Here is a 16,320-nt window from a genome sequence, read left to right as displayed (position 1 = left end):
ATCTGTTTTGACTGTGTGCAGCCTCGCTGTTCCCACAGCACCCTTTTATGAGGTAGTGCTTGTTCTTGCAATTCACACAAATGTAACTTTGCTGTCTCTGTATATGGGGGTGGTAATTCCATAGCATCCTGTTGCCTGCTTGTCATCATATCAAAAGTGTGTTCATCATATGCATTTTAATTTGGGAATGCTTCTTTTGCAGCCCAGTCTGTCAGAGCATTACCCCTGGAGATAAGGTCTTGCTGATTGGTGTGCGCTGCACACTTTATCACTGCTACTTTAGATTGGAGAGTTAGAGCTTTTATTAATTGTGCCAATAAATCTTTGTGCATCACAGAAGACCCATCAGATTTAAGAAATCCCCTTCTTTCCCATCTGCAAATGCTAGAATGTACAGTGGTGGTGACGTATCCTGAATCTGAGCAAATGGTGACCTCTAGTCCCTCGGCTTGCTACAATGCTTCAATAATGAGCACCAATTCTGCCGCCTGTGCTGAAAAATGAGAAGGTAGTGGCATCTGGCTAATAATTTGTCTGCTGGTCCCTGCTGTTCGGCTCTTAAAACGGCTGCTCCTGAACATTTGATCCCAGTATACGGATCTATGAAAGAGGACCCATCATCAAAAAACACCATGCTCCTTGGGATGGGATCTTCTCCCACCTTACTTCCTTCATCTGTTATGTAATTTGCACAGTCATGTACTTGTTCATCTTCAGTAACTGGGTATGGAAAGAATGTTGCTGAATTAACTGTGCGACAGCGGACCACTTGCAACAATGGTACTGAATGTATTACTTCGTACCCAGATGCCGTCTGAGTTTTGAGGTTGCTCTAGCTTCTTTGCAAGATAGCAAATAGCGCATGCTGTACAAACAGTGTTAAAGGTGATCCCATCACCATGGTGGTGCATTTCTGGACAGCAAATGCTGCTGTAACAAGCGCTTACTCACATGGGTTTTATGGAGGGATCCAGCAGCCCACTGTAGTAGGCAATTGGTTTGTATCATACGGATGTCTTTTGAGTCAGTGATTTCATCATTGCCATTCCATTACAATGACCGAAGAGGTAGAATATTTTGCTGTAGTCAGGTGCACCTAATACTGGAGCATTTGATATTGCTTTTTTAGCTCTTGACATGTTGTGTCTCTTTCATCAGTCCAATTCATTTTATTCTCATTGGTCTGGGACTCTTTAGAGCAGTCCGAAGTGGTGCAGTCAAGGTGACATAATCAAGTACCCACTGTCTTACCTGATTGCAAAGTCCTAGGAACTTCTGTGTTTGTTTTGTGGTGGTTGGCTTGGGCATGTTTCTGATACTCTCTGCTCTGTCAGGTGTCACCCTCCTCCCGTCTTTGGATAGCATCTGTCTAAAATAATGAACCTTTGTCTGCACATATTCTAATTTGTCTTTGTCCACTTTGTATCCTTTTTCTGCAAGCATACAAACTAGAATATGATCAACAGAAAGAACTGGGGTTCTAAAGGCCAATATTATGGCGGGCTAACCTTAACTCCTCATAAGTAAGTTGGTACCCAAGTCACAAAACAGCCCAAGAGACAGAACTTAACAAAGGGAAGAGAACGAAAGAGTGATATGTGGTAAGATCCAAGCCCGTATAGCTGGATTGCCATCAATGTATCATCGTGATCAATCTTATCATTTGGTCATCCATATAGCGGTATGGTATGTCTCTTGATCATAGAGACGTGCTACCATACCAGCAGTGATAGAACAGTGCAAGGGGCAGTTTAAACAAATAACTGCAGAAAAAAGGCCATTCTATTCTATTCTATTTTTAATTAGGGGATGAGTCTGTATTCTAATCAAATTTTCTCCATTTTTGGCCTCATCATCCTATTTTAATTCACCACTTATTTTTGTGTTTTGCACTGCACTTGATTGCCTTGCAATCAACTATCTAGTCATTCATTTTCTGTCTTTAGTGACTGTGGGTGTGATCCAGCCCATCACTGCTGGTATGGTAGCACATCTCTATGATCAAGAGACATACCATCCTTTTCTAAAATCCTTTTCTCTTATTGTACTCTCTTGTCTCTCTTTTGGCACCGTCCTGCATTGCAGTTGCACTCTAATGGGAATATCCATTTCAAATACCACTGTTTCAATTGATGGGCTGTCATTAAACATTTCTTCATCTAATAAGTCTTTCAATTTGAACTTTGGATCCGCAAATACTTCAAGGGCTACTATTTCTAGCACCATGTTAGGTTCTTATATGGGATCCACAGGCCTTTCGGGTCTGAACAATTGTTATTTTGGTAACTGCACTGTCTTCCCCAGTAGCGCTGGTGTATGCAATATCAAAACATATTTGCCTCCCCACATGAATTGCTCTGACCTGTTGTCCCAAGTCCTCATGAGCTAAGAGTGACAACATCCTAACTGGTGTGATACCAGGTGCGTGGCATACCATTGACCCATGAGAGATGGTGATTTTGAGCTTACTCATTAGGTCTCTTCCGATAAGGTTGACCGGCGCCACTGGAGAGTATAACAAAGGTCCTTCAATTTGTTCATCTTCTAAAATCTTGCTCACTGATTCAGTAAAAGGAACCCTCCTGACAGCCCAAGAAAACCCTTGTGTGTCCATTGACATGTGAGAAAGTGGTAGTGTTCCTTCTCTAATGCAAGATTTGGTGGTCCCAGTGTCGATTAGAAAACTATAGGAAGCGACCATCTATGGCTACCATCACATTGGGATCCTCCTCTGACCTGTGGATTACCGATAGTATTGGACACATTATGGTTGTCTGTGGTCTCTTTCATTGAGTATAACTGTTGGTCGGTTTCCCTCTGGACATTTGGGGTTGCGCATAAAGGGATTGCCTCCTTGCACAGTTACTCCTCCCATCTGGACCTGTGTTGGTCTTCCTGTAGTAATTATGACAACCTGGGTATGTTCTGTGGCATTTGCCCCTTTTGTGCAGTCCACTGATCCTGAGGGACCTGCAACGGTCCCTGTGTTACTTGTTGTTAGGTAGCCCATTGCATCTGTTGCGGCCTGTTCTGCCTCTGCGGATTCTGTCCTCTCATTACCATTTTCTTGTTTTCGCTTGAAATAATTTATCATATGTGCTTGTATTTTCAGCCTTGGTTTTGCCTCCATTCCCACTACTCTGTCTAGTTTTAGTTGTAAATCTGTGAGTTGGCCCCTCTTCAATATGTTACAAAATATTGCATTCCGTCCAGTGTTTTCCCAGTTACATCCTAATTCCTGTACCAATTGTTTTGTCATTCTGATGAGGAATCCTGCAATGTCTTCAGTTGGTTTTATGCTCTCTGCCATAAGGGCTCCAGTGTTTGGTCTGTCTGAGTATGTCCACCGTTTCGCATCCCAGACATATTAAAGGATGATCCCTCAAACTATTTATTTATCAATGTTATTTGAGGGAACCCTGCTTTGATAAAAATGATATTTTCTTTGTCTCTGTTGGACTTGGCCCTTTTTGCAGGGTCGTCCCTGAACTTTTTGCCTTCCTCCTGGTATTTATTCTGACCTGGTGTTGGTGGTTTTAGGACTCTGGGCACTTTAGCACTGCTGTCCAGTGTAAAGTGTGTATGCTCTTTGTGGTAAACATGGTAAGATTAGTCTACACCTGTTTGGCGTATTCAATTTACCTGTCAGTCCTTTGTAAAGTGGTAGCTCAGGTACCCAGGGCCAGTAACTTAAATGCTACTGGTGAGCTTGTAACGCTGCGTGTGTCACCCACCAAGTAGCCTTTCAAACCTGTCTCAGGCCTCTGCCATTGCATGGCCTGTCCGCGCAGTTTACTGCCGCTGTGACGTGGCACATAAAGTGGGTGCCACATCTGTGACTCCCCTTTTACTACATGTCAGTCACCCCTAAGGTAGGCCCTAGCTAGCCCTATGGGCAGGGTGCATTGTAGGTAAAAGGTAGGACATGTACCTTAATTGTATGACATGTCCTGGTTGTGACAAACAGCCATTTTGGTTTCTCACTGCTATGAGGCTGCCCTCTCATAGGAATGCATTGGGGATTCCCTGATAAGTGTTTCAGTGGTAATTTCTGATATGAGAGGAGCAGCTTGGCCAAGTTTGGTTTGTTTGAAATAGTGATAATAAATACTGCGCAATGATGGGCACATGGTGTGGTGCTGGGTCAGTCAGCGCGAGGCTGAATGGACCTGATCTGCATTCAATGTAGTGGGAGGAGTAGCCCCTGACCCTGAATAGGTCTGTGCCTGGCTAGTACAATTCTGGCTCCGCCCCCCTGTGGTGTGTCTGGGGCCAGAGCTTAACCTGACAAAAGAGGGTGTGAGCACTGTATAGAAATTGCTTCAGTACCCCCAGAACCAGTTGCGACTGGATCCCCAAGCCCTGTGGCAGAACAAAAACCTGGCTGATATAAATATTGGGGCTGTGACCCTCATGTTGGTGTGCTTACTTGTACCTGTTTTGGAGCCGAAGGACTGCTGGGTGTCAGGCGGAACCGCCGTGGGACCCAGCTGCTAACCCCTCGGGGTCCCTACGTGCTGGCCTGCCTGTGCCCAGCTTTGCTCCAGGGAGCTTGGGACTTAGCGCCTCTATAGCGCAACATCTTTTTTGCCTGAGCCCAAAGAGTGGGGTTCCAACACTTCCTGGTGCCAAGGATGGGAGGAGCACTTATGCCCTTCAGCGTGGGCTGTGCTTACCTCCCTAAAGTGAGCGGAGCTTCAGAGGGGGCCCACACCACCCGGGGCGTGAGGAGTGCCCCATGGGTCTTGATGCTGGACAGCGCTGTGCCGTAAAATCTTCTGAGGAATCCCAGCGTGGGGATTCCCCCGTGCTGCCTGGAGGTGGAGCGGGAGCCCAGTCCGCATTTTTGTTGCACCGAAAGCCGCCGCACCACGAACGGCATCCAGGAAACCAGGCAAGCTGCCTGGTTGTGGGAGTGGCTGAGCCACGCACGGCGGACCTATCAGGGTGAACGTAGTTGCCGGAAGTCAGGCACGATTGAGCCTGGCGGTGGGAGGGGGCCCCCACATGCTGGTGGGAGCCCACATGCCACTCGGAAAGAAAAAGGGGCTTGACGTAGAGACTGCTCCATGCTGAGAGACCTCCGTGTGCCTGCATTGAGAGGCGGACTCTCCGGGCCCCGGGAAAAGAGGACCGGAGCCTCGCAGGCTCCCGGCTGAAGTTCTGCTCGTTGCCACAGGAGAAGAAAGCCCCCGGTAAGTTGGGCCTGTCCGAAGCACTGTGGGTACAGGGCCATAATTACAGCTACGTCGCCAGACCGCAGGTAGCTGCAACGAAAGGGGCCTTCCTTTGTGGCCCAAAATAGAAGTCCCGGTGAGGGGGGCTCCCAAGGCACTGTTGGTGCCTAGAGTTTTGCACACAGCTCTACCTCCAGATCGCGGCAGCTGCAACGTTGGGGGAATTTTGGGTCTCAAGAGGGACCAGAGTGAATTACACCCCTACACCCATATTTTTGGTACCGGCCTGTGGGGCCTGTACCCTGCTGCCGTGGCAGCTTAGTGGCCTAACTATTTGGACATAGGGCATGGCGGGAGAAGTCCCTGATGGGCTCGAGGAAGGCCAGTTGGCCTGTGAGCACCTGGTGTGCTGGTAGGGCGCAAGGCCCTAATGTGATGATGCATAATGTTGTTCCTGCCTAATGTGATTACTCATAGTGTGTTTATTCCTAATGCTTATGCCTAATGCTAATACCAGTAGTGAATTATTGTGTTATTTTCACTACCTTTGATTCTAATGGTCTAATGAGCATACTCCTCCCAGACCAGGAGGCACTCTTGCATATAGGGGTAATTGCACTCTGGATTGCCCTGTCCCTGCCGTATACAATCTTTAGCAGTTACTAAGTCGACGGGTTGAAAAGACCCTTGTCAGGCCATAGCTATCCCCTTTATTTTTAGTCCAACTTGCCAATTAATCCAAGAACGGTTGGCAATAGTAACTACCATCCTTTTGTTCTATTTCTATAAGTGTTAAATCTGACCTACTAGTATTTAAGATTGACTTCTTTCTCAATCTGCGGTGTCTCTCATTGCCATTAGTAACCTCAGTGTAGGTTGCAGGTGGAAATGATATGGTCTCCGGTTAGTGTCCTGCTCATCTGCACCCATGTGAGGCCTTTCTTCCCACTCCCCTTCTGCCTCTGCAGCTTCCACTCTCAGAGTCTCTGCAGAAGTATCTCCCAGCCTAACAACATGTCCCATTGTCCATTGTCCTTGGAGGGGGAAAGGCTGCTAGAGCATTCTGCCTGTCTCGCAGTGTGCTGCAATTCAATTTAGTCTGATTCTTTGGTCCGGTTCTGGACCAGCCCGAGGAGTTATAGGGGTCGGGTCCGAAGTTGCATTGTTTCCCCATGATTCTTGTTTCTCTTTTTTAGGTTCTCTCCCAGCAATAGGAACTCTCTCCCGAGGGACCTACAATGCAACCCCTCCTTCAATTGCTTCAAAAGAGACCTGAAACGCCATCTCCTCAACAAATACTGGAACACATGCGCAATTCTTGAACTCGGTTCTATTAGTCTCTCTTTGACCCTGTTTAACAGTTGGCTGTCTATTTCTGTTTGCCTCTTGTGCCTAGAAGGTCGCTCTCTTGATTTGAGACTTGACCACAATCTGTAACTGCCCTCAGGGCTGAACTTCTGTTTTGTTTACGCATTGTATTCCACCCGCATTGCCTAATATTTTTTATGTGCATTTATTGTTGTTCGGTTCTGGTCCTTGTTCTCGAACCTAAGATTGTTGCATGTCATATACTTGGTGCCTGGATTATTGCCTTGCTCTTGATTATGTAAAGGATACCTTCGGGTCTAGCCAACGCTATAAAAAAACTCATAAATAAATAGGTACAACTCGGACAGCATCCTGGTACCCTACATTTTGAAAAATGGGGTAAAGACCATAAGACAGGGGGCTTCTCTGGGGACTGTGTTGTTGCTTCTACGGGTGCTGTTGGTTTCACTTTAGTTTTTTTGTATCACGGAATACCCGCCAAAATAACAGGGTAGCTTCCCTTTACTGTATTTTCTTTATTTTATACTTAGGGAGAATATAAGTCAATGTATGACCAGTTATGTCTTCTTCTTACTTATTAACCTGCACTTGAAGTTTTTATTTTAATTTCAGTATTTTTACTCAGGAGACTGAGGGGAACGCTGTGGGGTAGGACATTTGTGCAGGCACGGTGATTCCACACAAAAGTATGTGGAAAATTCGTTTTTTTACAGCTAAATTCGAGGTTTGCAGGGGATTCCGGGTAGGAAAAGGTTGGGGGATCCACGCAAGATATACCTTGCTGGACTCTCCCCGGGTATCATTTTAATCAGGAGTGCTTGTGGAACGCTGGGTGGTAGGAAATTTGTGTCAGCCTGTTGATCCCACTACTTTCCCACACAGAAATTTTATAGAAACGTGATTTTTTTTTCCAGGTAAATTTGAGGTTTGCAGGGGATTCTGGGTTGGAAAACGTTGGGGGATCCGCACACGCCATACCCCCCTGGACTCTCCCAGGTGTCTAGTTTAAAAAAATGTGTGGGTTTGGTAGGTTTCCCTAGATGGCCACCGAGCCCGGAGCCAAAACCCCAGGTGAACCCCCTTGCAAAACCAGGTTGTTTTGTGATAGGTAATTTTGATGTCTCCTCAATATGATTTGGCCCCTTGCCTGTCGCAGGTACTCGACCCACCCAAGCGATAAGGTACCATTTTTATCGGAAGGCCTGGGGGAATGTGGGGAGGGTAGAATTTTGTGGATCCACACAGATTCCAGAACTTTCCATCACAGAAATGTGAGGAAAATGTGTTTGTTTTGACAAAGATTGAGGTTTGCAGGGGATTCTGGGTAACAGAACCTGGTGAAAGCAACACAAGTCACCCCCTCCTGGATTTCCCTGGGTGTCTAGCTTTAAAAAATGTATAGGTTTGCTAGGTTTCCTTGGGTGCCGTCAGAGCTAGGGTTCAAAATCTACAGCTAGGCACTTTTTCAAAAAAGGGTCCGTTTTCACTGTAAAAATGTGGTGTGTCCACGTTGCGTTTTGGGCCGTTTACTATCGCAGGCACTAGGCAAACCCACATAAGTGAGGTACCTCCAGAATTGCCCTACCCCAGATCTGAGAGTTTTTTTTGTTATATTGAGGTGAAACTAGATTTGGCGTCATGGGGCTGAAAGTAGTGCTGGGGCCAAATGTCTTAAGGGACCGTGTTTTGACGGAGCATTTTTGTTATTGTATCATGTTAGAGGTGCTGATATATCCTTGGGGGGAACGGGTTGGTCTTATGGAGGTGCCCTTGCATTCTATACAACATATTGTCGAGATTAGATGACAATTGTCACCCTCTGGTGGTTATCTTCGATGTTCTTTATTTTTGTACTGAATAATGTATTGAAACATAGTAGAACGATTTGGAAAAAAAGTTTTTTATTTTGATTGTTGAGTGTGATTTCCTCTGGGCTGACCAGTAAATGCATGTTAACCTTTTCAAGGTCAATTATGTGTTGACAGAAACAAAGAAGAGTAAGAGACCGATACATTTCAAATTTATAGTCCAAGAAGAATAGAAAATCAAAAAGGTGACATGCTTAAAGTAATTTTAGTCTTATATGTTACAATACTAATTTATTTGTTCATTGTTTGTTATTAAATACAGTGTCTACACCCAAATACATTTTGTAGAGCGTGTGCTCCTATATCTAAACATTCACATCTATGTGTGGGTGGTGGAGGCTGTCTCTGTATATTGCTCAGTTCAGCACCTAGTAGCCTGATATTGTAGAGGCATTATGCTTTGTTTAGGGATTTTGAGAACCAATCTGAATTTTCCTAAATGAAATATACTTCTACATATCAATTTTTAAAGGGCACAATTCGATTTATCTTTCAGTAATCTACGAGAATGAATGAATGAAGGATTGAATGCAATTCTTATATAGCGCAGACTGTCACCCTACGGGTATTCTGGCGCTTTAAACTGAAAAACAATGACCAGAGTGTAGATAGTCAGTGTAACACCTTCTCCTGTTAAGCCATAAAGCAAATGAAAACTGCTACCATGGTATGCTATATAGATACAGTAAAATAGTTAAGGAGTAGGGGAGGTGCTAGATGTGAATAAATTGCCCCTTCGCCCTCAGTAAGACCTACTAGAGTCCCTGTAGGAACTGGTGTGGAAACAGTGAAGTGATAATAGCCTATCACAGAGATAATGGAATGAGAAATTAACAAATTCCTGCAGTGTTGTTGGAGAATTAGGTTCAGTATTAAGGCTGAAGTTTCCAAGAATAAGTACTGGTATATCTTTGAGTGCTTCTGGTAGAGACAGTGGGAAAGCAGCTTTTATCCAGTGTCAATTGTTGGTTTTAAACAGTCATAAAAGCTCCTTGGAGCTCTGTCATAGGCGCTTAAGACTGTGACCAGTAAACGGGAGGAAAACTATGGTGCTGTCACCCATTATTGGGACGAGGAATCTCCAGCATACAGCATTCTAATTTGTAAACATGGTATTTACTTTTAATAGCAGGATGACCACTGTCTTTTAGTCTTGCACTGTGATTCCTGAGGCAGGTTGAGGCAATGATTTTCTCCCAGTAACTTGGCAAGTATAGTAAAAAGTAAAGCATAAAAACACTAGAGAAATTAATCATCGGAAAAACTGGCCATGCTGACTAATAAAAGCCTTGTGCTGAGCATGTAGCAGCTTTGTTGGACGCCTACACCACAAGTGACCACCTAAAGGACACTTTATCTGATAACAACGGACCTGACCGCAAACTTCTCTGCAAATAACACTAAGTGCAAAAGAGTCATTTCTCTTGCAGCCCAGATCCCTTTATTATGCCGGCTTGTCTTACTCAAAGATGGTTGGAGAACCAGAAATGTGTTGCCCAATGTATTTCTAGCAACAATGATATAATATTGTGCCAAGTGTGTGCATCGCAACACTTGTTTTTCAGTTAAGTGAGGTGTTCATGTGTCAGTCAGCCATACTGCTGGGATGAAGGAAGGAGAATCAAATATGAAATGCACGTCTGATTGGCAGTTTGGATACATGTATATGATGTGGTCCTATCGATTGCTAGGCCTCTCTGGATTAGAGGTCATCTTTATAGCCATCTTGAAAGAGGGAGCTATGTGAGGCCCTCTGGCATATACCAGAGACTTGCAATCTCTCCTTATTGAACCTTATTCTTAGTTGGTTGATCTTGGTGGCATTGCACAATCTGAGATTTTCGATCTAAGGTGAAATGAATCTTTCTAGACTGTACACAATATCAAATATAATTTGTTGTGCCTCATGAGAGTCACTAGAATTCATTCAAAGCAGCTCAGATGTTTCATGTTTCTTGGGTTCAGGTATGTTGTCTAGTTCTGAATCTTCTTTCAGTAGTCCATACTGTAACAGCGCCCTTCTGATTTCACTCTGAGGTTTCAAGTGTTTTAACACGTATAGGCTTCATAGCTTCATAAAATGGACGTTGGTTCTTTTTACTACAACTGTATTCTGATCTGTGAAGATAGGATCAATCACAGATTAACTAGATGTCAAACTTCTTAAGTTTCCACTTTGGAGTTACGGCTACTCCCAGCTGTTGAGGCTATCTAAGCTATTTGATGTCCAGCTTTGTTGCTTTGTCACAAGGTGTTTGACCTGGGTTCCTAGCAGGTAAGAAGGTTTGCTATCATTCAGTAGTAGGAATACATTAGAAAGTCTGATTTCCTTCTGAATTACAGGACCATCCATGTTTAGATGGATGAATACATCATTTGGAACTACAGCCAATATTTCATGCTTAACTTCCCCAGGTACAGGTTGTTGATATTGAAAAACTGGAGTGACCTCAAAAGTCCTTAGACTAAACTGCAGATTATATTCTTCACTGAAGAGGTTGTAGCACTTAGTCTCACCTGATGACTGTTTAAAATCCATGACCAAAGAGAATGTGTGAATCCTACGAGGTGTGCGAGAACTACTAATCTTGGGCTCTGAGTTCTATACTTTGCTACGTACATAATCACCTTCTGCTAAGTGAACTGATCCCACCACTAAAGCTCTTTTGGAGTAATAGTTCTCCAATTAAGTTCCTGTTAAATTGATAAGGCCATTGAGTTCAACCCGGCGAAACCTCTGGCCATTTTCACACCCTTTCCAAGAGGATGTCATTATCCACTGTCCCTTAAACTGTGGCCAAGTTGGGCTGTATCAGGGCTTCATGCTGGCAATGAGTTTTGTGAGGAGATTCTGCCCTATATTAACTGATCGAAGCCCAGTTGAGAAAATAAACTGGATTGTTGATCCTGAAAGAGTTTGTGTTATTCCGGAAAACTTCAAGTTGTTACTTGACCTCACGTTTCATTCTCTTTCTTTAGTATATGCGGGTAGAAATGGGCAGCGGCCGGCTCTCTTTTTTCTATCAGGTTATTTGACAAGAGAGTTTTAAAAAAATTGCAGCCTTTTTTTTACCTTGTTTCTGAATTTCCCTTCCTAGAAAATTGTGACACTCCCAATTTATCAAGCTCAGAAAACTTAGTTGTTCTAGCTGGTGCGCTGTTCCCTTGTGAAACCTGTGCCTAGGTGTAGAGTATACTTTGTAAATATGGTTATTTAGACTTATTATATGTGATTGAGCACAGGGTGTCCCATGAAGATCTTGAGGAATGCAGTGTACTCGTTGAATGCTGTACTTTACCTGAAACTCAGGGGACATGATACAGGCGTACTGACATAAAGAATTTACTTGGCGTCTCTGTCTTAGATGCATTGACAAACTGAAGGCGAAACTATTCATATTGTAAAAAAATGTTGACCTGTTTCTAAGTTATATCTTATTTTGGAAAAACAGAGTTGAATTTCAAAATATTTACATAAGTCCCTGAGAAATAAATCTTTAAAAAAAACTCTAGACTCCGAGGGACAGGTATACTAAGCGTTTTTATGGCCATAAGTCCGATTCTGTTTACTGTTTACTGAGGCAAAAGTATTTCTGCTTTGAGTAAATTGCTAAAAATCTGTACATTTTTTGCCATCTTCTAAAATGAGTTTACAACTCCATACTGAATTGCTTTTTGGGAGGGGTATGTTGTGGGTGTCCCTTGCAAATAGTGATTTGGTATGACCGGTATCAATGGTTTTCGATCGTAATTCCTTTGAAATGTCACTGACGCCTCCACTCAAGTTAGGATGGTAATTGATTTGCAAATAAGGAGGGGTCATCTATGTGAATGTTGAAAAAGGTTTCAGCGACAGTAGGCTATGGTCCACTGGGCCACTTTCAGCTCTTAGTGAAACTTTAAAATATGCATAATACAGTGCCGTTTTCTTAAAGGAAAATTGTGTGCATTTAGTTTCTAAAAAAAAAAAAAAAAAGTTTTTCCTTATATACAGTCACAGACATAGTAGTCGTCTGACCCTTGATCCGTGCAAGTTACCAACCCTTTGATGGTGGCCAGTCAGTGGGAGTCTCATTGTGCGATGTGCCTCATCAGTGTCAGAGTGCAACCCACTTTATTTTGGAATTTTGGGACCCGGCCTATGGGTACATAGGTTGGATCGCAAAATCAACATTGGCTGCAAATTGCGGCTAGTGAATGCAACCAGTGTTATAGTACATCTGGCCCTAAAACCATTTTGGGTGGGTTATTCTAGTTTTTTTCTTCTTATTTGGATTACTGGTGTTTTTTGCTTCCTAATATTTTGGAATTTCTTTTTTAGCGTATGAATTGTTTTGTATTATGTAATTGCCAGAGCCAAAGTAACGAGTGTGAATCTTAAATTGATGTATCTTAAAAGCTTCTTTTGCTAGGTACTATTTGTTGGATGTAGACGCTCTAATCTCATATGAGGGCTTTTTGTTTTGACATTTAAACTGCTGGTGCACAAATTAAGCCAGCAGCACCATATACGCAACATAACTCGTGCTGTGACAAAAAGAAGATAACATTTTAGTCTTCAGCGAGTTATTATTGAACCTAAGTGACTTGTCTGTAGTGTCATGGTAACTAGAAGCCTCTAGTCATATCGGCCTCCTGCTAGGCTACACTGTTTAGTGCACCTTAACACTCCAGAAAGTACAGTTTGATCTATAATCAGAAACTCCCCTTCAGCTTACCAGTCAAAGTAAGAATGCCCCTGCCACCTTCCAGCGGCTGGTGAACAGGGTACTGTCTGCACTGAATACTTTTAGTGCAGTATATCTTGATAATATTGTGGTCTTTAGCTCTACCTGACAGGAACACCTGGCCCATCTCAGAGAATTACTCCCTGCAATAGGCAGATCTATCAAGGCCAGCAAGTGCCAGGTAGGGCAGGGGTCTTAGTGTCCACCGAGTTGGTGGAGGACATGCACAGCATCCCCAGCCTACGATCCAAACAGTCATTGCTCCAGAAACCCAGACTCAGGTTAGAGCTTTCCTAGATCTGACTGGGTATGTCAGGTTTATTCATCAAGGGGTATGGTATTGTAGCCTTCACTAACTTCAAAGAAGCAGCCAAAGAAGATCGTAGGGACTGAGGAGTATCCGAGGGCCTTTGACACCCTGAAAGATGCATTGTGTACAGTTCCTGAAATCAAGGCATCTGATTTCAGCAAGGAGTTTGTTTTTCCAAACGGATGGTTCAGAACATGCTATTGGGGCAGAATTATCGGAGATAAATAAATGATGAGGGGGAGAATCAACCAGGTGCTTTTATCAGCAGGCTACTACTCCTGAGGGAGCAGCATTGGAGTGCCATAGAGAGGGAAGCCTTTGCTGTGGTTTATTCACTGAAGAAGCTGAGACCCTACTTGTTTGGGACTCACTTTAAGGTTCAAACTGCCCAAAGGTATCTTAGATGGCTCATGTAAATGAGAGGGAAACCCCCCAAAATGTTGAAGTGGTCCAACTCCCTTCAGGGTATGGACTTTACAGGGGCACACCGACCTGGGATTGCTCATGCTAATGAAGATGGCCTTTCCAGGTTCTTCCACTTAAATGTTGAGAACTGCTATGGGAATAGCTGACTTGCTCCTCACCTTTCATCATGTAACAAAATGCCTCTTTTTGCATTATCACACCCCTTTTTGTTTTGGACTGATGCTGCTGTTTATTTGACTTTGCACTGAGATTCAGCTAACTAGGCCCCAGTGCAGAAGCACTAACAACTAAAACATGTCGAAATTGCCTATACTCCTAAGTGGCACATTTAACTTACCCATAAGTCCCTAATATATGTTCCAACGTGTACCCAGGGCCCGTAAGTTAAATACCACATGTGGGCTGCATCACAAAAGCAACAGTGCAAATCATGACTGCCAGCCTGCCTCCAGGAACCTGTATGTGCAGGTTTAAACTGCAAATTCGACCTGCCAAAATAGCCCTGTTTGACGAGACAAAACCATCCTTTTAAATGTTAATAAGTCATCCTAAGTAAGCCTTAATGCCTAATATGGCAGATGGTTGATATTTAAAAGTAGGACATGTATAAATGTAATGTAAAACATACCCTTACAGTGGCAAGGCCCCAAAAGGTAGTTTCAATGTAGCAGGGTTAGCTGTTCGATAGGAAAGCATACAGAGTTAATATTAAACTTAAATTAGGTTATCTTTGCCTAGGAACCAGAATATTTTTGAATATTTAATACAAATCCAATTCATTAGTACAGTCAGATTTGTACTAAATATTTGATAAAAATTACTTTTAAAATGCTTTTTTTGCCTGCCTAAAGCCTCTAGAAGCATATTTGCATGATCTTCCAGCTGTCACTCAGGAGCGGAATAGCTCCTAGATGATTGATTAGGCGTGACCTTGCTCCCAGAGCTGAGACAAAGGCCTTGGTTGTGAGGCGGTTATCTGTTCCCTTGACAAGATGACTAATGGAGCACTGCCCAGGAACTTAATTATCTTGATCGAGGCCTACCTCTGGGGCTGCCCTTTGCCTTTGTCCCCCCAGCTAGTCAGGCACCAGGCCCAGTGGGAGCAGAGCTGCATTAAAAAAATGAATTTGAGAGACCAATGAGGAGGGATTGCTTATTTCCCTGGTCATACCTTTAGGGTGGGCACAGGAGCTCTCACAAGAAAAGAAAGGTTCTGCCATCTTGAGTTTAGGTAGAGCGGGTCACTGAGGGATTATTTGCAACAGGGCACACAGAAACTGCTGCAAAGGCGGGGAGGGAGCGTCTTCCTTATTGGATAGGGAGGGTCCAAGAGTCATCCCCACCCACAGGCTAATACCAGGCAGCAATTTGGCTTCCTCTTCAGAACACTACTGGACCTGTGGAAGACAGAAGAAGGACTGCACCTGCTATTGAGACTCGTGGGGGAACCCTATTGGTTGGACCTACTCCTACTTGTACCCAGGGCAAAGAAGTGGCCTCCAAGGGCAGTTGGCCGACTTCCTGTTAAGATACAGCAATACAAAAGGTGCAAGAAGCCCAGTTTCCTGGAAGAGCCCAGCTGCCCGGTTTCAACTGGTCCTCCCCGGACCCACATAGTTGCTGCTGTTGGAGTGAGTTCTGGCTCCCAAGTGCTTTTCTTGAGGTCCTAGTGTCAGTGTACTCCTCCTGCCTAAACTTAAAAACCTGGACTTAGAAAATATTTGCATGGAAAACGGAAGGTGCGTTGCCGGTGTTCCTAACTTTGCTGCAGCTCCCGCTATATTCTTCTCCACAGCAGAAAGTCTGATTCAGCAGTCATCCGATGATGTCAAACCGTCTTCGGCTACAGTCTTGTCCCACTGAGGAAATCTGACTTCCAGAAAAGAGTGTAAGCCCATAGGTAGAACGCTTCACAGGGTCTGGTGCTGAGCAGCATCCAATCACGTCGACAACTTCCTGGAAGCAAAATGTAGATTCTCCTTCTCTGAGTTTCCCATCTTCATTATCTCCTTTACCAAGACCTTGTCCTTTGTCAACCCGTTGTTGTCGACGAGCCTGTCTTCGGATTCAGCCTCCAGCCTTGCCCTGCTGAGAAGTCTACTTCTTGGAAATTTTCTAAGAGTAAAGGTAACTTTCAGACCGGGGCAGATCCGACCTGTGTTTTCGACTAGCTCTCCATTGTGGTGGCCCCTTGTTCCGGTCAAGTAGAAATAGTTGCTTGTGGATGGCACTATGTGTTTTTAGGCACTGTTAATATTCCAAACTTAAAAGATTCATTTCTCCAGGTCCCCTTATTGTATTTTTGTCGTTTTGGTGTCATTTTGTTCATGAAAATATGTTCTATTTATGTAAATTGGAGTGGAATTTTTGTTGGTGTATTTTTAGCATTATAATTGTTTTGGTACTTTTAAATTCTCAGAGGTATGGTATATATATTGCTTTACGCCAGGACATATTTTTTGGAGTCCAGGACAACAGGTTTT

General features: G+C 43.8%; 1 protein-coding gene across 2 annotated transcripts in view; it reads left to right on the top strand.

Moving 5' to 3' along the window:
* LOC144798032 (methylcrotonoyl-CoA carboxylase beta chain, mitochondrial-like) overlaps nt 1-16,320 on the top strand; it is a 438,830-nt gene that overhangs the window by 18,375 nt on the left and 404,135 nt on the right. The window lies entirely within an intron of this gene.

Source organism: Lissotriton helveticus, chromosome 1_2 (assembly GCF_964261635.1).
Source record: "Lissotriton helveticus chromosome 1_2, aLisHel1.1, whole genome shotgun sequence".
Taxonomy (NCBI): domain Eukaryota; kingdom Metazoa; phylum Chordata; class Amphibia; order Caudata; family Salamandridae; genus Lissotriton; species Lissotriton helveticus.
Note: the sequence above shows the minus strand (reverse complement) of the source record. Positions and strands in the feature narration are given on the sequence as shown.